Source organism: Mercenaria mercenaria, chromosome 8, assembly GCF_021730395.1.
Source record: "Mercenaria mercenaria strain notata chromosome 8, MADL_Memer_1, whole genome shotgun sequence".
Lineage (NCBI taxonomy): Eukaryota > Metazoa > Mollusca > Bivalvia > Venerida > Veneridae > Mercenaria > Mercenaria mercenaria.
The window spans coordinates 38,726,896-38,751,029 of NC_069368.1; the positions used below are offsets into that span (position 1 = coordinate 38,726,896).

A 24,134-nucleotide genomic window follows, 5' to 3' on the forward strand; every position below is an offset into this window, starting at 1 on the left:
CACACTTAGAGGTCAAACGTTAACAGGGTCTGTTTCGTGTTCGGTCCATAACTCTGCCATCCATGAAGGGATTTTAAAACAAATCAGCACTTTCACTCTATCTCAGTTATAACTAAATGGATTTGATTCAAACTTAAAATTATTGTTCCGCATCATCACCCATATGACACAAGGTTCATAACTCTGGCACAAATTTTTCATGAATTATTCCCCCTTTCTACATAGAATTTCAGGTTAAAGTTCTGGTGCACTTTCACTCTATCTCTGTTATTACGAAATGGATTTGATTCAAACTTATAACAATTGTTCAACATCATCACCCACATCATATGGCACAAGGGCCATAACTCTTGCACCAATTTTTCATGAATTATTCCCCCTTTTGACTTACAATTTCAGGTTAAAGTTTTGATGCACTTTCACTCTATCTCAGTTATTACTAAATGGATTTGATTCAAAGTTATTATTATTAATTGTTCCACCTTATCACTCACATCACATGACACAAGGTTCATAACTCTGGCACCAATTTTTCATGAATTATGTCCCCTTTTACTTAGAATCTAAGGTTAAATTTGATGCATTTTCACTATATCTCAGTTATTACTAAATGGATTTGATTCAAACTTGAAGTAGTTGTTCCACATCATCACCCACATCATATGACACAAGGTGCATAACTCTTGCACCACAATTTTATGAATTATTCCCCCTTTTTGCTTAGAATTATACTTATTTAGTGTTTTGATACACTTTATCATCATCTCTCTTATTAGTCCCCTACTGGTTGAAAACCAGTTTCGGGGACTATAGGAATGCGCTTTTCCGTCCGTCATTCAGTCCGTCCGTCCGCAATTTCGTGTCCGGTCCATAACTCTGTCATCCATGAAGGGATTTTAATATTACTTGGCACAAATGTTCCCCATGATGAGACGACGTGTCATGCGCAAAACCTGGACCCCTAGCTGAAAGGTCAAGGTCACAATTTGAGGTCAAAGGTCAACAGAGCTTTTTTCCTGTCCGGTCCATAACTCTGTCATCCATGAAGGGATTTTAGTATTACTTGGCACAAATGTACCTCATAATAAGACGATGTGTCATGCACAACTTTCAGACCCCTACCTCAAAGGTCAAGGTCACACTTAGCAGTCAAATGTTAACATGGCATGAACAGGGTCTGTTTCGTGTCCGGTCCATAACTCTGCCATCCATGAAGGTATTTTAATATTACTTGGCACAAATGTTCCCCATGATGAGATGATGTGTCATGCGCAAAACCCTGATCCCTAGCTCAAAGGTCAAGGTCACAATTGGAGGTCAAAAGTCAATAGGGTTTTTTTCCTGTCCGGTCCAGAACTCTGACATCCATCAAGGGATTTTAATATTACTTGGCATAAATGTTCCCCATGATGAAACGACGTGTCATGCGCAACACCCAGAACCCTAACTTAAAGGTCAATGTCACACGTTGAGATCAAAGGTTAATGGGACATTTTTCCTGTCCAGTGTATAACTTTGTCATGCAAAACAGGATTTGAATATTACTTGGCACCACTATGAGAGGGAGTGTCGTGCACAATAACCTGGTCCCTAGGTCGAAGGTCAAGGTCACACTCAGATGCCAAAGGTCAGATACAAGAATGACATTGTCTGGAAAACTTCTTCTTCATGCATGGAGGGATTTTGATGTTACTTTACATAAATGTTCACTATCATGAGACAGATTGTTGTGCGCAAGAACCAGGTCCCTAGGTCTAAGGTCAAGGTCACGCTTAGAGGTCAAATGCCAAATTCAAGAATGACTTTATCCGGAGCATTTCTTATTTATGCATGGAGGGATTTTGATGTAACTTGGCACAAATGTTCATCACAATGAGGCACTCTTGTTTTATAGAGTTATTTCTCTTTGTTTTACTATAAATAGCTTATATTGTAACTTACTTATTACAGGCCGTAGGGAAAAATCGAGACCAGTTTTCTGTGGTACAACATGCATGTTACATCCAATTTTTAGGTGTATTTTGACCTATCTCTACCTGGTAAAGAGTTTTGTGTGGACTTATATGGACTTTTTTAAATTTTTTTTTTTACTTTAAATAACATTACCTTTTATATAAATATATTACAGACTTCATTTAACTATAGGGTTTTATATATACAATTTTTAATCCAAGTCTTTGTTTATAGCATACTGTATATATAGTACAATATTGTTTATACATCATTGACAGAGATCAGTTCATTATGCTATACTGCAGTAGAGAAAATTAGGTGCCTTCCAGTAGGGGACTTTGACACAAACTCAGGCTGTTGTGTAATATCTTCATCCACCATTGGTAATATCTTCATCCACCATTCGAGCCATTAAACACTCCAGTGACAGCTCCAGCTTCCTCAAATGTGTCAAGTTTCATTATCCAGCATCGAAATAATCGAGCGCGCTGTCTCCTGTGACAGCTCTTGTTCCTTACCAATTTAAAATTAAGATAAAATTAGATCTTTAAAAATACAGATATTTGAAAGCATTCACCTATTGTAGATTTCCAGACATTTTCAAACTTCATAGTGTCTCCATGAATGATATGCTATATGGTTATGACTTCCACACATTGTTAGTATGTTGCCTCATTATTTAGAAGGTAATGTATTGGCATGAAAAAATGTCCTTATGCGGGGACGTTGTTACAAATTCTTGTTATGCATGTATTGGAATGAAACTTTACACACGGCTTCCTGGTCATCAAACGTACTGAGGTAACAAAGTTTGGTGAATCTAATTCAAATTATGGCCCTTTTATTACTTAGAAAATTCGGTTTAAGTTTTGCGTGCAACTTTTTATCAAGCTGTATAACAGTAACAACTATATGTACTGGATTGAAACTTCACTCAATGCTTCCCAGGAATCAGACCTACTGACATAAACAAGATAGAAAATATTGATTTCATTTATTGTAAATTATGGTCAGTTTTTTACTTAGAGTTGCATGTAAAAAAACTATCAATCAGTTTCGCGTGCAGCTAATTTCCAAGCAGTATCTCAGTAACAACTACATACGTTGGATTGAAACTTCAAACAATTGCGTCCCAGTATTACATTTAGCAATAACTAGTCCGTGTTCATGACTTGCACTTTGAGCTACTGCTTTTGCAGTTATATAATAGTCAAGAAATTCATTTAAAACTATACCAATACATATATATCTACAGTATCAACCATCATATTACCACACAGTTTGATCTTGCAACAGACACTGGTCGAAAATGAATATCTTTACTTTTATCACTATTAATATTCATGTAATTGATACTACACCTGTCATTTAGAGCGCCAATCATGTGCTTGTTCAGCCAGTAAAAGTATGTAATCTGCAAACAACAAAATACATTTAGTTTCATTCTCAACCGATATACTAATTCCTAGAGATTTTAAAGACAGTGCTAAGTCATTGATGTACAAATTAAACAATAAAGGAAACAACATACATCCTTGTCTCAAACCAGTTTGTACACTAAACAAGTCATCTTAAAAGAATAAATTCTAACACAGGCATAAACAGATGAGTAGAGTGATTTTATTGCTGTCAGTTTTTTTCCCCAGAAATATCGATTTCTAGTAGCTTTACCCATAGCTTCTCACTATCAATACAATCATAAGGTTTTCTAAGATCTACGAAAGTAGTAAATGTAGCTTTAAGCAATTTCTTTCTGATTTCAATCAAATTAGTAAATGCAGAAATTTGATCAAATGTACTACGTTTTTTCCTAAAACCATTCTGCTCATCTACAAGCTTGTCGCTACCTTCCGACCAAACATTCAGCCGATCATTGAGAATAGTACAGTAGATTTTATGCATGGAAGATGCAAGTGTCATTTCTCTATAAGGTAATGGATCTCTGGGGTTTGTCAAGCCTGATTTAGGTCATATGGTTGATAATGGACTTTCCCCATAAAGAGGGTACAATGCCATTACTAAAACATATACTAATAAAGTTTCCTTCCAAAAAGGAATAGCTTGCCTAGTTATCAAGTTGTATAAAGTTTTTTATGTTTTGTTCATTAAAAATACCCCTTTAAACACTAATGGATTCGACAACAACGTAAACGCAGAAATTGGCGGCAAATTTTCCTCTGAGATACCCATTTGGCAGATTACATTATTTCAGGGATGTGTTTGCTATAACAGGTATAAATGTCCATAATTTTTTTTACAATAGTAACAAAAATAACATAACGGAAATATGTAAAGTCAGAAATGAAACGATCTTCATTTTCAATAAAATCTTAAAATTATGTAATTGATTTACATTTTGTTATCATTCTATTGTTCGTGAAACACCATCGAATTAATAACAGACTGACATAAAAAAGAACGCCAGTTGGACAAAGGCATGTAGATTGGTGGACTCCTTAGATCCTGTCGCTTGATATATTCTGCTTCCCGGCTTCTTGTAGTAGACACGACTACATTTTGGGTGGCAAAATATCAGATAACAATGTAGAGGCTTGGAGCTACGGTAAGTGAATGTAAGAATAAAATTGCTGTATCATTTTTTTTAAACTTAAGAGGGTATGTAATCTGGACCCTGAGCTTTACCACATTTAGCTTTATCAACAGCCTTTTTCACTTCAAGGACAGAAATAGGTTCATTAAATGGTAAATATATCACCAGTATCATTTACATCAGAAGCATGATCAGAACTAGAAACACTGTAATTATTGAACAAAGAGCTAAAGTCTGATTGCCATTTATGAAGAACATCATAAAGTGAACAAGAAAAATTACCGTTATTCAAAACAACTTCATTAGGAATACTCCTTTTTTACAATGCCAAACACCAATTTTCCCAATATTTTTCCAAACTTAAGTATTATCTACATTGCACTCAGTGCACATTATACCAGTAGAAACGTTTAGCTCTTTGCACTTCACGGTCGAACAAATTTGCGAATATGAACATACTTGGATTTATATCTTGCTCTTTGCTTACTCTCTACCACTTTTCTGCATTAAAACATTAGAGCATAATTCTGTAAGGCTTTCAGGCCACCTGGTCGCCCTTTTTATCATTTAAACTAAAACTAAACGTTTTGTATGGGAGTTGATTGTACATGTTCTGTTTTAATATATCACACCATTCCTTACATACAGAGTCAATATCAGCCTTGGTTCTCATGCCCTGCTCTAAGTTATTAATAACTGCAGTTACTTCTGCATTCACAACATTATCTCAAGAAAATCAACAGATATATTAGTCACATCAAACTTGCTGTAAGGTTCAAATGGCAAAGTTTCATTAAAAGCCTTGTTGGAACAAGTCAGTGATTTTCCAACTTAACGTAGACTGATCTGGCATACTTGTTCCTGCTAAAAGTGAAATATTCTCACAGTTATTAATTAACTCTGTAGTACATATCACAGCAAATATCTTTAAATGTATGTAAACTATATTGTTCAGTTATGCAATAATCAACGACAAGGGACCCTTCACAGTTATAGAGGTATAATCATTTTAATGGTATTTCTTACCATGTACAATACAAAAATTTGAATTAAAAGAAATTCAGTAAGAAGTTATCCATAAGCATTGGTAGTAAAATCAACAATATCACGTTCTGGTACCTCATTAACACCCTTTATAAAGTTATCTAAATCACCACACCGGCTACTCAAATCACCGCATAAATACACCAACCCTTCATTTTGAAAACTGTATATATCTGTTAAAAGCTTGTACAAAATGCATTAACATCAAAATATCTAGACGAATGTTCTGGAGGGAGGTAGCAAACACACGGTTATAAGGTGATACAATCTTTTTATGTTGAAATTTTAACCACAAAATACCTCCAGCTGTATCAATTAGTACAGGTATATCAAAAGTATCAAAAAGACAATTCTTTACGAAAAGTCTTACACCACCAGATCCTAATCTGGCATTCTTATGTATTTGTTTACGGTTTAAACCGAACCATTGGTAACCTTCTAATTCTAAAACAGAATCCTTTAAAAGATGAGTATCTGCGGTTGCAATAATATCAAAGTTACATTTTAGAACACAAATTGAACGCAATAGATAATTATCAGAATTCCAAAACCCAGCATATAACTAAAAACACGTCTGCCGGACCGGCTTCCCCCATGCCTTGGATTTCCGTTCCGTCTGTTGCCCCACTATTGCGGATGTTCTGTCTCGACCATTTGTTCACATTTTCATGATTATCTGAGCTAGAATAGTCATTACTGTTTTGCCTATTATTATCACGAGATCCATTACTATCATCATGACGATGAATATCACGAGATCCATACCTATCACTTGGACTACGGGCATCACTATCACGTTGACCAGTCTTGATAACACTTATCTTCACAGATAAGTTATGCAGTTTTAATGCACCAAGAATGGTACAAAACTTATCTGACATGAGTCGTTCAGATTTGGATTGGTCATGGTTAATGTACACAGAAGAATACAGACGATGATCCTTCAAGTAAACCTCACTTGACATTCCTTTAATCTTATCACCATGGGATTTTAATTTTGCAATGACTACACAGTAAGTCTTATTTCTTTCAACACTGGCACAAACTACATCTTTGATTTTCAAGCCATCAAGAAAGAGGACATTCACCTTATTAGATATATTTTCACTTTGCTGTTCTGGTAGATTTCTTATGTCTATATTAAGTGCTAAATCACTTGACTTTGTGTTTACAGAATTACCAGCACCAGTGACATTTTTAAGTTTATCGTTATTTCTTCAAGGTCTTCTTCAACTTTACTGCGCACAGATTCTTTGAAGTCGTCCAGTTTGCCATCAGTATCCATTGTCCATTCGCTCTGCTAATGAGTTAAACAGCACATGCATGTCCGATGAGGTGTTCTGTAGAAGCATAACCATCTACATGAACGTTAGCATAAGCAACAACTACATTATCTGTGTAAAATGCCCTTCTAACTTCCGGTGAAACCCTTTGCTTTTTCATTGTTGAATCTAGTGGTTCAGAAGCTCTACGCTTACATTTACTATGTACTGGAGTCTCTACTCTACTTACTCGTTGAAATGACATGACTGATTCAACGAAAGCCTCTGCATCAGCTGTAGAGTTCTGTACGGAACAGAAATTAGCACTGGTTCTGTTTTTCATAATTTGATGATAGGTAATATCACTGTATGCACGTTTCTTACCAGCAAATTTAAAGTTCCACTACTAACGCCCGAACGAGTATTATATGAAAACCAGAGTTTGCAGCTGTGACTTAATATTTAATGAAAATATGACCCATTGCATCGGATCTGACCAAATAGTCATGCATATGTTCAAGAATAACCAAAAAATAAACAAATGCCTTTTGCCTATATTTCAAACCGAAATTATGTTTTCCGATTGCTTACAGACCCGTCGCGCATCTTCGGATTGTTTTTCGGAAGAATGCTCCGAAAAGAGGCTTTATTTATAAATAGCGTGAAAGATCAACAAAATTGTATACTATCTGTCAAGGGATACCTGACAGTGACGTCATATTGTGTTTACATTCCAGTGTTTACATTATATTGTACTAGATTATCATTATGTTTCTTTACATATAGCCTGTATGAATACGTATCCCAGAGTATAACGACATTGTCGTAGTAACTGAAAGGTACGGAGTTCGAACCCGGTCAGCGGAACTTTTTTCCCGCACGGTAATTTATTTCAACAATTTGTACAACAAACAAGAGGGACATGATGGCCCTATATCGCTCACCTGAGTTAAGTTGCTCGCTTGAACAAATTTCTTTGCTAAAGCTTTAAAAACAAGAAAGTAGGTCAGTAGGTCATATTCATGGTCAATGAAAGTCAGTTTTACGATCGGTGTGCAAAATTGTACATGTCATCCAAATTTCAAGGCTGTATCTTAAAAAACAAGAAAGTAGGTCAGTAGGTCAAGGTCACAGTCCGCTGACCCTTATCATTTGGGGTCATCAGGTAATTATAATTAAACAGTCTAGGAAATAAGATCTGATTATTTTTGAAGTATTTTTTCCTATATAACTCATATATCAAGTGATCCCTGAGGCCTGGCCTCTTTCACCCCAGGGGCATAATTCGAACAAACTTCTTAGAGATCAACTAGGCAATTATTAATACAAAAATACCTTGAACTTTCAAACAAGAAGATTTTAAAAAAAAATTCCTATATAAGTCTATGTAAAATTTGGGACCCCCAGGGCAGGGCCTCTTTCACCCCTGGGACATAATTTGAACAATTTTAGTAGTAGTCCACTAAGCAATGCAGCATACCAAATATCTAAAGCATAGGCCTTGCAGTTTCAGGCGAGAAGATTTTTAAAGTTTTTTCCTATATATGTCTATGTAAAACTAGGGAACCCCATGGCAGGGCCTCTTTTCACCCCAGAGGAATAATTTGGATAATCTTGGTAGAGGACCACAAGGCAATGCTACATACCAAATATCAAAAGCCTAGGTCTTGTGGTTTCCGACAAGGAGATTTTTAAAGTTTCTTTCCTATACAAGTCTTTATAAACCATGTGAACCCCGGAGTGGGGCCATATTTCATCCTAGGGGGATGATTTGAACAGTCTTGGTACAGACCCACTACATGATGTTACATAATAAATATCAAAGCCCTAGGCCTTACGGTTTTAGACAAGAAGATTTTCAAAGTTGTTCCCTATATAAGTCTATATAAACATGTGACTCCCGGGGCGGGGCCATATTTGACCCTAGGGAGATAATTTGAACAATCTTTGTAGAGGCCAACTAGATGATGCTATATACTAAATATCAAAGCTCTAGGCCTTATAGTTTTGGACAAGAAGATTTTCAAAGTTTTTCCCTATATAAGTCTATATAAACCATGTGACACCCGGGGCAGCGCCATATTTGACCCTAGGGGGTAATTTGAACACTCCTAGTAGAGACCCACTAGATGATGCTACATAACAATTATCAAAGCCCTAGGCCTTGCGGTTTTGGACAAGAAGATTTTTAAAGTTTTTCCTTTCGGTTGCCATGGCAACCAGAGTTCGGCATGGAATTCAATTCTTTGAACAATTTTGAAAGGGGACGATCCAAGGAACATTCCTGTGAAGTTTGAAGTAAATCTGCCCAGTGGTTTTGAAGAAGAAGATTTTTTTAGAAATTGTTGACGGACGACGCACGACGGACATCAAGCGGTCACAATAGCTCACCTTGTCACTTCGTGACAAGTGAGCTAAAAACATATAAAAAAGCAACATTTTTTTCCAAAAAATGAAAGCAAATGTAACAGGTCTTTCCAACTATATTATAATTTTTGCTACAAAAAAACCCTATAAATTTTATTCGTCTACCACCAGTTTCGAACTAGTATCGCCTGCGTGACAAGCAGCCAACACATCCACTGGGCCATACCTTACTTGGAATATTTCAATTGATAAGGCATATTTTTATCTTTTATAAGTATGCATCCGTTGGGGATATACCATGCTTATTTATAGTTTGTTGAAAAAATGACGTCACTGTCAAAAATTCTCGGCGGATTAGTACGTACAGCTGAATTTTAAAATCACGTGATCCCGAAGAATTACGGAAGCACGACATTTAAACACGAAAGTAGGACAAAAAGACCACCCATGTCAGTCTTAGGAAACACAAAATAAATCATTCGTTTCTCTGCACATGTTTTGACTTCAAGGAAATATTGCACGGCTATCGTAATGTTTTAGTAGTATATTTCAAAATGTATAGTCTTTTATAAGACTCTGAAAGGAAATTTGTGTTTATTTAGCACCTTTAACACTGGAGCAGTCTTATATATATTGTTTCAAGTATTGATGCTCATGCAACTTTCCAAATTGTTCTGTTGATTAATTCAAACCTTCTTCCTACACCAATCGATGAACTTCTGACTTTTCGCAATGTCGCGCCGCAACGTTACGGACCAACTGTCCACGGATGAACTGACCTCAACACCGGTCACGAAAACTTGTGACATATGAAAATATTAAACCCATTGTGAAAATCACCACAAAAGCCGATAATCAGTTTGGCCAGGTAAATCGGCTGTCGAGACTGTTCAGCAGTTTTCGGTCTACTCCGTTATTTGCGGATGATGCCAAACAGCTGATTTCTTCTCCGCCAGTGAAACGTTAATATGAAATAAGGCAAAGCCTCAAAGCGAGCTCAATGAAATCAGGTTCAGCTTAAAAGAAATATATTACAAAGAAACTATTCACTACTCAAGAGAAAGTTAAAATTAGCGTGAAAGTTTACATTTAGTGTCATCATACCTGTTACAGCGAATATCATACTTTGCAAAATATATGGGAAGACGGTGTCATTGTCACGTCATTTCCTATTCGCCGCGTTCTTGCTCTAGGATTATTAATGACAATATTTTTCAATTTCTGTCCAATGTTTTATCTTTTAAAAGAAAATAACCTTTTTTTCAAGTAACTAGAAACCTTTCTTGCATGAGTTTTGAGTGATGAATAATTTTCAGCAATCGAATGAAGTTCTGTATTCACTGCCGAGAGAACTACTTCCTGTCCGCTAGGGGCGCCTTGTTAGCTTCCGGCACGAAAGTTTTTCAATCCACCGCCAGTGAAGTATATACTTGCGTTACCGTAAAGCTCGATTTTCGAGCTCGCTATAATACAACACTGAGTCTACGTAAGAAGAAACTTTATATAGCCGACACGCAGCACTTTTAAAAAAAAGACTAATAATTGTTATACTAAAGCAGTGATCTCCCCTGATTTAATCAAAGAGAGTGATAATCAATAGTCTCATTGACACTATTTACAAAGAAGGTGAAACTTTCTACATAGCTGTATGTTAAAAGAGGTAAAGCAGTATACTTAGCAATACTTACATTCGATAAAATATATATCAGCTTGTCTACAGCTGAAATTACAACGGTGCTGATATGAAATAAGACAAAGCCTCAAAGTGATCTCAATGAAATCTTGCTTAGCTAATATATATATATATATGTATACATATATTACAAAACTATTCACTACTCAAAAGAGAGAACCTATTCACTTGAAAACAGCACGTTTATATTTAGTGTCAACATACCTGTTACAGCGAATATTATACTTTGCAAAATTTACGGGAAGTCGGTGTCACGGTGACGTCATTTCCTATTCGCCTCGTTCTCGTATTGGCATTATGATTATAAATGACAATATTTTCCGTTTTCTGTCCATTGTTTTATCTTTTAAAAGAAAATAATCATTTTTCAAATAACTGGAAACCTTTCTTGCATGATTTTTGAGAGATGAATAATTTTCAGCAACCGAATGAAGTCTTGTTTTCACTGCGGTAAGAAATAATTCCGGTCCGCTAGGGGCGCCATGTTAGCTTCCGGCGCGGAAGGTTTTAAATCTACCACCATGTGTGGAAGTAAACTAGCGTACCGTAAAGCTCGATACTCCAGCAGGCCCAAAGGGCCTGCTCCTCGTGCTCGCTATAAATCATATGGATTACTAAAATATATTTGAGTCTTAATTTTTACACCGCTTGCAATGATAAATGAGAACGGTTATAAACAAAAATAAATCGGTCTAAAATGTTATTTGGTGGCTTAATCAGAATACCTTTATAACGGTATGCTCAACAACCGCATTAACGGAATAATAACTTTGCAAAAATATCTACTAGATCTATCTTAGGATCAGGTAGAAGCTCGTTTTATAATACTTCATTTGATAATCATAATTTAAAAAGTCGCTAGCCGTGACACTGCCATCAATTTCTAACTGACTTATAATCTTATGCCAGCTCGAAGATCGAAATTCAAATTTTCAAAATGATTAATTTCAAAATAGCATTTCTTTTCAAGCAAGCTCAAAATTCATAATATTCCAAAAGCCAAATTTCGACTTGGTATTGAATGAACAGCCTGATAAGAGACTGATACAGTAAAATTTAAAAGTTGAATATCGAGCTAGCATTTAATGTCGAGCTAGCTCGAAAATCGTACTTCAATTTTTTAAAACTGCATTTCAAAGTTATACAGAAACTGGGATCTGCTTAAGATCATAATTCAAAGTTTAAAAATCGTGCCAGATCGGATGTATCGAAATTCAAGATTTTAAGATGCTAGATATCTTACTCCTGGTACTATATTTTAAGCCTGCTCGAAGTTTCAAAACAATCCCATTTAAAGCTAGAATTTAATGTGAAACTAACTTTTGAAAGAGTTGGATTTCGATCTTGCATTGAATTTAATTTCGAACCTGCTTGACTTTTAAAAAATCTAGTACTGCATGTCGAACCAAATCGGACGTCAAAATTCAAATTTTCAATTTGAATATCGGGCAAGTGTCGAATTAGAGCCAGTTCAAAGCTCGCAATTCCAACTTTCGAAACGCCGATTGACTATAAATCCATGCTGGCTCGAAAAATCTTAATTTCGATCTTCCAGCTGACTCTGATTTCAATTTAAGCTCGGCATTCTGTGTTTTCTTTTTATTTTAATTTCGATCTCCGGGTTTTCTCGAAATTCAGTGTCCGCGAAATTCAACGTCATGCTTTCGAAAATTTGAATTTCGATCTTCTAACTTGCCAAAAATATGCCGCCTCAAATTTCAACGTTTTGAAACTTCCAATTTATTTCTTCTTACAGGTTCGAAATTTAATTCAAACTCGAATTCAGTTCCTTAGATTTCCATTTTCGACAAACTCGAAGTTCAGTGCTGACTCGAATTTAACGTTGAAAATTTCGATCCTCGAGCTAGATCCAGAAGTAGAAATTCTTCTTTTCGAGAGTTTGAATTTCGATCCTTAAGCTGACCTAATACAAAATGATACATATGAATTCGAAAATAAAAGTAGTCTTTATCTCACAGGTGACTGGAATTCTAGGACTGGAACTAGAAATGATTTCATTGTCTGTGACATTTGGAATAATGACATTGATTTTGATGATTATGTTCCTGATGACCCCTGAGTAGGGCCTCATCGGACACACGTTGTAATGCGTTCGGCTATCGGCTGTTGAGTTATGCAAGTCCACGAATTTACGCGTAGTGAATGGAAGGATCAATGATGTTAACGGTAAATTTACTTACATTTCAAAAACTAGGCGCATCGGTTATTGACTCTCTCTTAATAAGGGAATGTAACTTTTCCCAAATCAGTGACTTCTCGGTTCATGAATTTAATGATTGGAGTGACCATTGTCCTATTTCTTTCATCTAAAATGTGACGAGGTATTGAGTGATCTATGTGGGAAACATAATGACAGTTATTTCCTAATTCGCTACGCTCAAACGTAAATAAATTATTTATTCCATAATCAAAGTAAATCGAGGGAAGAAAGACAACAAATACATAAATGTATTTTAGGATTTGTTGTCTGCATTGTCATATATCCACATTGTTAACAAATTTCAAGCTTTAACACAATACATCATGCATGAACTTTAATACTATTTTGTTTTAACTGAGCGAAAACTGCATATATTTATATACATTACACAAAAAATGAATAAACCTTCGTTATAATTATATCCTGTTCAACTGAACTTACTCATATAAAATATTAATTTTCTTTAATTTCTTCACGGAAAACTTACATATATGAATATACTTTCCAAGTCAGTGTGCTGCGAGGCGGCTACTCAACCCTAACTCCGTCGTGGGAGGGGGAAGTAGAAAGATACCAAGTCTCAAGACCAGCTGCCATCTTCTGGCGGCCTGACAATCCCCACCCCACAATTTATTGCCGAAAAATATTATCCTCAATGAAGATAATGTAGTCCATAGAAGTTCAATTGCTAGCCAAAAGCATGTACATGTACATTCATTAAATGTATGTCTTCCGAACATATCATTTCATTAAGCTTATGATATACTAGTATCTATAAATTCATTTGAATTCTTACAATGTATTTATATCTTAATAAGACCATCATGATAAAATCGATTTTGCATTTTTGGTAAACACTGTCTCTATCTTTCTATCTTACAAGAAAAAGTAACTTTCTTTTTTTAAAGGATCTTTAAACGAGGCAAATGTATCATTCGGGGTACGTCAGTCCATTGTAGAACAGTTCTCTATAAGCATCAATATAAAACACATATCCATCCCAAGAAATCTAGGCGACAATGTATCCAGAAGAACTCCTCACCTCTTGGAATTATCTGTAAAATATAAACTAAACTGTATCATTATCAACATCATGTTGAAAACTGTACCGATTTTACTTGAATCAGCTCTTACAATTAAGCCTAGCAAGTTTACCAAACACATTATAAAATACATGAGGGGAACTTCCATGAAGGGCTATGTACTGTTTATTAATACTCGAAATAACATTAAAACTCGTATTACATTTATTTATGACGTGGCTGTCATACTTTTATGAACATAAACATATAATTTATTTTTAGTTCCTAATTTCTTTCTTTTGATAATTGTTTTCTCCAATATTTCAAAATTTGCCAGGAGTTTGATGATTAATTAATATACAAATTCAATTGAAACTATTATTGAGTTTTCTAGTTCTGATTGCCCCCCTTTATGCATGGCTATTGTATAATTTCGTTTTAAATATTGAAATAAATGCCACTCCAACCATGTACAAAATGCACAACATGTATATCGACCAATTCTTTAATATCATTATTATTATATCTTTTCAAAACTTGAATATTTTATTGAAATTAGAAAAAGCTTCCAATGGGTGGACGGGAAGGGATCCAGTTTGTATACATGTAAGTAGTGTGTGTTGTATTAAGCAATGAAGACAACCTCGAATGACTTAACTGACTATTCAACTCAGCTATATACCAACTGAAATTTGCACGAAATAATCGTGCAACCAACACTTCAGTAACTTTTCAATACAGTAAAATCTCGATTACTTTAAACCTAGAATAAATACATTTATATCTCGTATAAATGGTCACCTGAAATGAAGGATGTATTTAGATTGAAACTCATTACAAAATTACCAGAATTAAACGGTTTAAAATGCCATGTTGATTTGAGTGATCGCGCCTCTATAGACTCGTTGTTTTTGGGATTTTACAATATTGTACAGGAGGCCGCAAACCCGTCCTTTTTCACGTTTGCGCGGAATTTCATGCCAGCGAATTTAAATGATTTCACATATTTTGTAAAAATGTAAATACGTTTAAGAAGCCTGAATTTACAGATAAATGCATTATTAATAATAAAGACTGGTTTGATTATGATTGTATTCAAGCCAGACAGAGTTACCTTGAGGCATTGAAAACTTTTAACCGAAACAAATCAAATATAAATAGAGAACAATAATTGTGTTTGTCTAAAAGTGTATATAAAAAACTTGTTCAGAAAAAGAGGCGGCTTTTCAAATTAAAGCAAGTTCAGTAGATTGAAAAATTGCGCTTTTCAAAGCCAAAAGATTTTTGGAAGCATTTTAGAAGTAATAATAAAGTAAAACATGACATCTCAATTGGATCTTTCTTTAAGTATTTTTCTGAATTGAGTAATGATATTTTACAGAGTACCAATATTGAATCTGAGGATTTTTCGGGTAATAATAATTTTGATAATTTCGACAATGCAGACGTTGTTTCAGATAGAGCTATTACTGTTGAAGAAAGTTTAGAAGCAGTTAAAACTTTAAAACCCAATAAACCACCGGGGAACGATTGTTTATTGAATGAATATTTTATTGAATATATCGATATTTTAGCTTTGCACTGTTTTGATATATTTATCTGTGTACTGAATAGTGGTTATTTACAAGAGAAATGGATAGAAGGTGTTTTAGTTCCTTAACATTAAAAGGGAGATAAAAATGATGTAAACAATTATAGAGGTATAACATTAGTTAGTTGTTTGACAAAATTATTTACTTCTATTTTTGAATAAAAGATTTGTCAATTATTGTGAAGAAAATTCTGTCTTATCAGTTGTCCAGTATGGATTTAGAAAAGGAAAGTCTACGGTAGATGCATTATTTGTGTTCATGACAATTGTTCAGAATTACATCACTGATAATAAACATTTGTATTGTGTTTTTGTCGAATTTAAGAAAGCAGTTGATTGTATAAAATTATTTAAGTGTGCTATTAGAGGCAAATTACCCGTGCAGAAATATTTTCCTGTTCTCAGGAAATCCCAGGATTATCCTGGGATATCCTGGGATTCTTTTAGCAAGGCTGCAAGAAAGTCCTGAAGACAGGACTTTAACACTAAAAGACAGGACTTTTGATAGAAAAATCGTCCTATGCATAGGAAAATGACAGGACTATTTCTAAAAGATACAGATTGAAAAATGGTAATCAATATGAAACACGATCTTGTAATGGTCTAGTAAGTTAATTACATCCTGGTGTAGAAGACCCATGTTTTGGGAGAAACTGTATCATTAAGCACATGTGATTATGGTGTTGTCAGTGTAACAGGAATATATTCTATATTTGTGGTAAGTTAGCAAATTATTTCTATATAAACTTTTAGAAATAATACATAATGTACTCCTTCATTTAATGATTTTACAAAATAATGTTATTAAGAAAAGATTTTTCTTTAAAATTAGTCCGAAATGTGTAACTACAGTTTAGGTTATCTGTGCATGTTTGATCAAAGACAGTTTCACTCTAGTGAACAGATCATAGAATGATTAGAGTTTTTTCTCAATATGAAGCTCATAATTTGATGATTTTAGACTAAATAGTAGTATTTTTGCCTAGTTTTTTTGCCATGAGTGCACATATTTGTGATGATTTATGATGTGCCAAGAAATTAATATTTCTGCTATGAGAGATTGTGTACATGATGTATGCTTTTTAACTACTATTGTCCTGAGATTTCCTGAAGACAGGACAATTCTCTGGAAATTTCCTGACAACAGGAATTCCTGGGATTTCCTGAAGACAGGACAATTTTCCTGGGATGTCCTGACTTCAAGAATTCCTGGGATTTCCTGAGAACAGGACAATATAACAAATTATAGTTCTGATGTTCTGTTCTTTTCCTGTTCATAGGAAAATCATGGGATTGTCCTATTCCCATTTAACGGCGTGAAAGTCCCAGGACTATCCCAGGAATTCCTGAGATATTTTCAGGACATTATCCCAGGATAGTCCTGGGACTTCCTGGGATAATCCCAGGATTCCCTGTTGTTTTTTCGCACGGGTGCTACGTATGGTTAAAGATATATACAACAAAGTTAAATCATGTGTAAAGTTATGTAATAGCTATTCTGATTTCTTTGAATATGCTGATGGCCTACGTCAAGAGGAGGTAATTTCTCCGATCTCATTTTCTCTATTTATAGATGACTTTGAGCTGTTTTGCAACAAGACATTAATTGTGGTCTGACTATAAATGGCATTGTACTTATACTTCTGTTATTTGCCGATGATGTGGTAATTATGGGGAAGTCGCCTTCAGAAATTAATAAAAGCTTAACACTTTTAGAAGAATATTGTAAGAAGTGGAGTCTAGATGTAAACGTTGATAAAACCAAAGTTGTTGTGTTTAGAAAACTAAGCGGTTTGAAGCAAAATGAACAATTTGTATATGGTGGTAAATATCTTCAGGTTGTAAATGATTTTAATAACATTGGAACTGTTTTTAATTACACTGGAAGCTTTACCTTAAATCAAGAACAACTGATTGGAAAGGCGACTAAAGCTCTCAATGTGTTATTAGTTAATTGCAATAGATATCAACTTAAGCCAAAAATCTTATGTCAACTTTTTGATTCATTAGTTGGATCAGTATCAAGTGATGCTGCAGAAATATGGGGTAATAGTAAATAAAAAAAAATAGAAAGAGTCCATCTCAAATTTTGTAAACAGATACTAAATGTTAAACAAAATACATGTAATGCTGCTGTATATGGGGAACTTGCACGTTTTTCTTTTTATATATCAGGATATGTAAAAATCATTAGATACTGGTTTAAATTGTTAGAGACTGATAATGTTATTTTAAAAGAAGTTTATAACATTGTATTTGCTGATTTTAGTCTTGGAAAGAAAAATTGGCTGTCAAATATTAAAAGTTTACTTTGTAACTACGGCTTTAATCATGTGTGGGAATATCCGAATCTGTAAAGTTAACGATAAAGTTTTTGTACCTTTGTTTAAGAAGTTATAGACTGTTTTATACAAAATTGGCATAATGATAAAGAGAACAGTGCGGTATTGAATTTATACAACAATGTTAAAGAGTCATTTATATATGAGAGTTACCTTTATATACTGCCAAGTAATCTAAGAATATTTCTTACTAAAATTAGAGTATCATCTCACTAGCTACATGTTCAAACTGGCAGATATGGTGAAAATAGAACTGTTAGAGGTGAAAGATACTGTACATACTGTAATCTCCATGATGTTGAGGACGAGTATTATTTCATTTTAATATGTCCTTGTTACTCTGATATAAGAAAAAAGTATATAAACGATGTTATTACATAAGACCCGGTATGTATAAGTTTATTGAGATGTTAAAGACAGAAAATAGAAATATGTTAATTAATCTATCTCTATGTATTAGAACTGCATTGTGCCATAGATTGTCTTTATCAACAATTATTGCAGAATCATTCATCCTCTGTATCTGTTAAATGTGATTATATCCTGTATAACTTCGATCATTGTGATTTCATTTATTGTTGTTTTATTATGTTCAGTACATATTTGACGATGTACTCATGTACAAGTCTAAATGAATTATCTGTTCTGTTCTGTTATGTTTAAAATTGGCTATTGACTTAAATTGAGTGTCCATTAATTTCTGTGCAGTTTAGCGGGTCTTTACCATTACGTAACTTCCATTCCGTAAGAATTTACGGATATGTACGACTGTTCCGATAACGAAAAAATACCTATACTCATCTACAAAACGTTTAGTAAAAAACCTTTTTCACCTAGAAAACTGAAGCCAATATGAAACGATAGCTAAATGAATAGATTATTAAGTCGTTTGCAATAGTCTTACAGAGGAAATAATGAACTTTTTTTTCTTTGTCAAACAGAAGTAATTTCAGCAAATAATCCGTATTTTACTACATATCTAATTGTAGATAGATAGACATAAAGTATACGTAAAAAGACCATTTTCTTTAATATTTTTTTTAAATAAAGTAAAGGACTCCTTCTTTTGGCTATATAAAATATTTTCACAAGTGCGAAAAATCAATGGGTCTAATTCTCCCATATGCATGAATTGTCAAACACAACTTTATCGTGGCAATTCCTTATTGCTTGTAGTCCATTTCTTACAAAGTGTAAAATGTTAAATATTTCACTAAAACGTTCCTATAAAATAGTCGTAAAAACCAGAAATTAGTGATTTTTTTCTCCCGTTTCAAAATCGCATGTACTCCGGTCTCGCGACACTGGATCAAGTAATACAAGGTTAGTAAAAGAGAAAACAAGAATGAAATTTGCTGCAAGATGCAGCAAAAGGAAACTCCGCACCAAACAAAGCAGTGTACGTAGTACTGATACAACAGGAGATGATATAATGATACTGGTGCCTTTGTTGTAGACCATAGGCAAACAGACAGTCAGATGGGGTTTCGTGAATATCAAAGTTAAATACATAAATAGATCTTAACTTCAAAAAATAAATAATCAAATTATAAAACTAAAAATATAAGACACTGTTTTTGGATGTTTGTACCAGACGTACATACTGTATAATAGGTTTGGTGTTGATTACCGATAGAGGAATGGGCATAGTCATGCCTACATTAAGATGACAGAGCATTGTACCTTTAGGGAGATGCAGTGAGTTACAAACTTAATACATAGAAATAACGACATACATTTGTGTAGTAACAACATGATATACAACATACAGCAATCCTTAACTAATGCACAAAAATACTTAACAAATGCTTATACAGGAGTAGTAGTATAAAACTTACTTTAAGTTATATACATACCAGTAAAAGTAACACAATAAAATGGGTTTAAAAATTAGCATAAATTAACTTTACAGAGCAGTATCCAGAATTTCGGTTGGAATAAAAGGCTTATATCCCTCCCCCTCATCATATTAAATAAATGTGGCAAATAACAATGCCTACAATATAATAAATCAAAATTTAAACTAAATTAAAAAAAAATATATTACACACGAAAAAAGTAAACTTCCTTCTGGAAAACGAAAGGAATTTCCACGTGATGTCCGACACAATTAGCTTTCTTTTTTGTTCTTTGATTTCTTTCCTGCTTCTTTTTTCTAGTGAAACTTATTTTTCTCGTTTGTATTGTTAACTCTGATGTCATTATTATGGGCCAGACCAGACATTAGAAATAAAAATTTGAAATTTTGCAAATCGACAGGAAACAAATCGTCATATACGACATACAGTGCACTCACAAATAGTCGTCACAAATACTCCGCGCCTGTGTAAGATATAAAGTATGAATCACGGTTAGTCAATTGGTCGTATAACCTACATAAGGTTGTAGCACTTTGGAATATTATATTAGTTTGTTTATGATTTTATATATTAAGAAGCATTTATATCAATATATTTTACAAAACCTTAGAAATTAAAAACAGTTTTTTTATTATTCCTGCCTACGGCCGCACGAATTGAACGTATTAATTTGAATTTTATTAATTACACCTGTTTTATCAACTGATGATATAAATAAAATATCAGTTATGAGAAATATATCTGACTAAGAGCATTTCCTTCTGTTTCTAAATGTCATTTGAACTTTCAATAACATGACGATTCACTTTATCTAGTTTCAATCTGACAGTTGTTCAGCATGCGGAATGATATCATCGAACTCTACAGCTTTATCAAAGGATTATTTTCCTAACCTTGATGATCCGCGCTAATGATTTAATGATAGAAAACCTTATACGAGATTCCGGGTGCAACAGGAAGTCTTGTAGAACATTTCTGTCTGATAGCATCTGAAAAACACTACAATAATTGTTCATGTGACCATCAATTACTTAATGGTGATGATTCTGCTATGAATCGTTCTCAATTAAAAAATCAATGCATGTGTCATTTAGTCTGTGCCGAATTGTCTAAAATTGTGAGTTTGTGATTTTCTTTGCTATATTTTATAAAGTTGTGTTTTTTGAAAGTTTAAACAACTAGCCTACCATTGGTCATCATTATGATTGATTATGCCATTTATTCCTTTGTAGTAGGTGCTTCCCATGATATAATTTAAAATGGGCAATTATCTACGGAATCCTGTCCGTGCCGGTTGTAATGCCGTCCGTCGCGCTTACAGGGACACACGACAATGTGAGTGGATTATGTCGCAATGCCATATTGTCAGTAGCACGATATATCGCAATGTCACTGTCGCGATGTCACTTCGCATTGTCGTGTGCCGTACTCTCTCTTTTTGATGACCGCGACACGCAACAATGCGACACGACGCACGACAATGCAATACGACATTTGACAACACGAAGCGGCACTCAACAACGCGAAGTGACGCTCAGTTATATCAATCGCATCGTCGTCCGTCTACTGATGAAAGAGAAAGATATAATAACTTCACCGTCTACCGGTGACATAAACACTCCGTAAAAGCATGGCGTCTTCTACAGGTAAAGTTTTACGGAGTGAATTGTCATTGGCTGCTGTAAACTCCTCCTCCCATACCAGTAGTACGGCCATCACGATGAAATGTGAGTGTTTCCGGAAATGCTTCGCTTGTTTTAGTGGCGGCATATTTCGGGTCTTTCTCTGGCTTGACACCTTTCAGTCACGACTCTGTCCAACAGATGATATCTGGTTTAAGCAGGGCCGAGTGAAATTCCCAGTTTACTGCCGACATGCGAAAGTTGGCTGACTTGGTAGGGTAGGTAGACGTACTCTTGCTGCTTGACTTACGCCGCGATAGAGTGTGGGAATCTGACGAAGGTTTTGCATGACTTGAACTATGATGACTTCGTGGACTGCTAATATAGACAGTGCTGAAACATGACGATGGTACAGATTCAAATGTGCTATCAAGTTGTAATAGGGGAGTGAGGAAATTGGACGTTGTTTTATTATAAAGATTATTCAAATTATGCCCCTGGGGTGAAAAGAGGCTCCATCCTGGGGGTCACAAGTTTTACATAGACTTAAATAGGAAAAAACTTAAAAAATCTTCTTGTCTGAAACCAAAAGACCTAGGCCTTTGATATTTGATATGTAGCATGGCCTTTTGGTTCCCTACCAAAATTGTTCAAATTATGCCCCTGGGGTCAAATATGGCCCCACCCCGGGGGTCTCAAGTTTTACATAGACTTAAATAGGAAAAAAATTTAAAAATCTTGTCTGAAACCACAAGACCTAGGCTTTTGATGTTTGGTATGTAGCATTGCCTTGTGGTTCTCTACCAAGATTGTTCAAATTATGCCCTGGGGTAAAAAGAGGCCTTGACCTTGTCTGCACAATAGCAGCTTCATTTATGATTTGATTTTAACCAAACTTGCACACAACTTGTATCACTATAAGATCTTGGTTCCTTTCTTGAACTGGCGAAATTCCATTATGGGTTCCAGAGTTATGGCCCCTGAAAGGGCCAGAATTAGCTATTTTGACCTTGACTGCACAATAGCAGCTTCATTTATGATTTGAATTTAATCAAACTTGCACAAAACTTGTGTTGCCATAAGATCTCAGTTCCTTTATTGAACCGACCAGATCCCTTAATAGGTTCCAGAGTTATGGCCCCTGAAAGGGCCAAAATTAGCTATTTTGACCTTGTCTGCACAATAGCAACTTCATTTATGATTTGATTTTAACCAAACTTGCGGACAACTTGTATCACCACAAGATCTTGGTTCCTTTCTTGAACTGGCCAGATTCCATCATGGGTTCCAGAGTTATGGCCCCTTGAAGGTCCAAAATTGGCTATTTTGGCTTTTGCAACCATATAGAGACTTCATTTATGGTTTTATTTGATACAAACTTCCAAAATATCTTCAGCAACAATAAATCTTGGATTCCATGACAAATCAGATCTAATCGTAGGGTCCAGAGTTATTTTACATCTGATTACCTCCCCTGATTGTAGTCAAAATGGATTTATATCAGTAAGTACTTATAGGACTTATTTGAAATTTCATTATTATCATTAGTTGGACTGAGTCAATCAGGGTAGATAACTATGGACTGATTTTATGTCAAATTACCTCCCTTTATTAAACCCCCGCCATGGCGGAGGGATTATAGAAATGGTCTGCGTCCGTTCGTCCTTCCGTCCGTAACAAAATCGTGTCTGGTCCATATCTCCTAAACCCCTTGAAGGATTTTCATGAAACTTGGGTCAAATGATCACCTCATGAAGACGATGTGCAGAACCCATGAGTCAGCCTTGTCGGTTCAAGGTCAAGGTCACAATTCAAGGTCCAAGGTTTGAGCCTGCCATTTTGTGTCCGCTCTATATCTCATAAACCCCTTGAAGGAATTTCATCAAACTTGGGTCAAACAATCACCTCATCAAGGCGATGTGCAGAACTTATGAGTCAGCTATGTCGGCTCAAGGTCAAGGTCACAACTGAAGGTCAAAGGTTTGAGCCTTCCATTTCGTATCCGCTAAACCCCTTGAAGGAATTTTATAAAACCTGGGTATAATGATTACCTCATCAAAACGATGTGCAGAAGTTATGAGTCAACCATGCCAGCTCAAGGTCAAGGTCACAACTAAGGGTTGAAGGTTTGAGCCTTCCATTTTGTGTCCACTCTGTATCTCCTAAACCCCTTGAAGGATTTTCATCAAACTTGGGTCAAACTAGAAAATGCTTTTGTAAAAAAGCACATGTCTCCCCCAATGCAAAGTCCTATAGGCAAGAAGTCAATAGGGGTCAGGAGCGAAAGTCAAAGAGACACTGATGGTTGGCTGCAATAGGGATCATCTACTTGGCATGTCCAGTCATCCTGCTAAATTTCAACACTTTTGGCCTAGTGGTTCTCAAGTCACTGTTCAGGCTCCTGTGACCTTGACCTTTGATCAAGTGACCTCAAAATAAATAGGGGTCATCTACTCTGCATGTCCAATCATCCTATTAAGTTTCAACATTGTAGGTCAAGTGGTTCTCAAGTTATTTCCAAAAAACGATTTTACATGAACAGGCCACTGTGACCTTGACCTTTAATTGACTGACCCCAAAATCAATAGGGGTCATCTACTCTGCATG

At 35.1% G+C, this 24,134-nt stretch overlaps 1 protein-coding gene across 10 annotated transcripts in view; it reads left to right on the top strand.

Annotated features, from left to right (window-relative positions):
* LOC123566561 (lachesin-like) overlaps nucleotides 1–24,134 on the top strand; it is a 460,053-nt gene that overhangs the window by 125,305 nt on the left and 310,614 nt on the right. Inside the window, exon 3 of one of the 10 annotated variants that reach the window (XM_053549740.1) lies at nucleotides 4,356–4,516. The exons of the other annotated variants lie outside the window; for them this stretch is intronic. The gene's annotated coding sequence lies outside the window, so the exon portion shown is untranslated. The remainder of the gene's footprint in view (nucleotides 1–4,355; nucleotides 4,517–24,134) is intronic. 10 annotated transcript variants of the gene reach the window in all.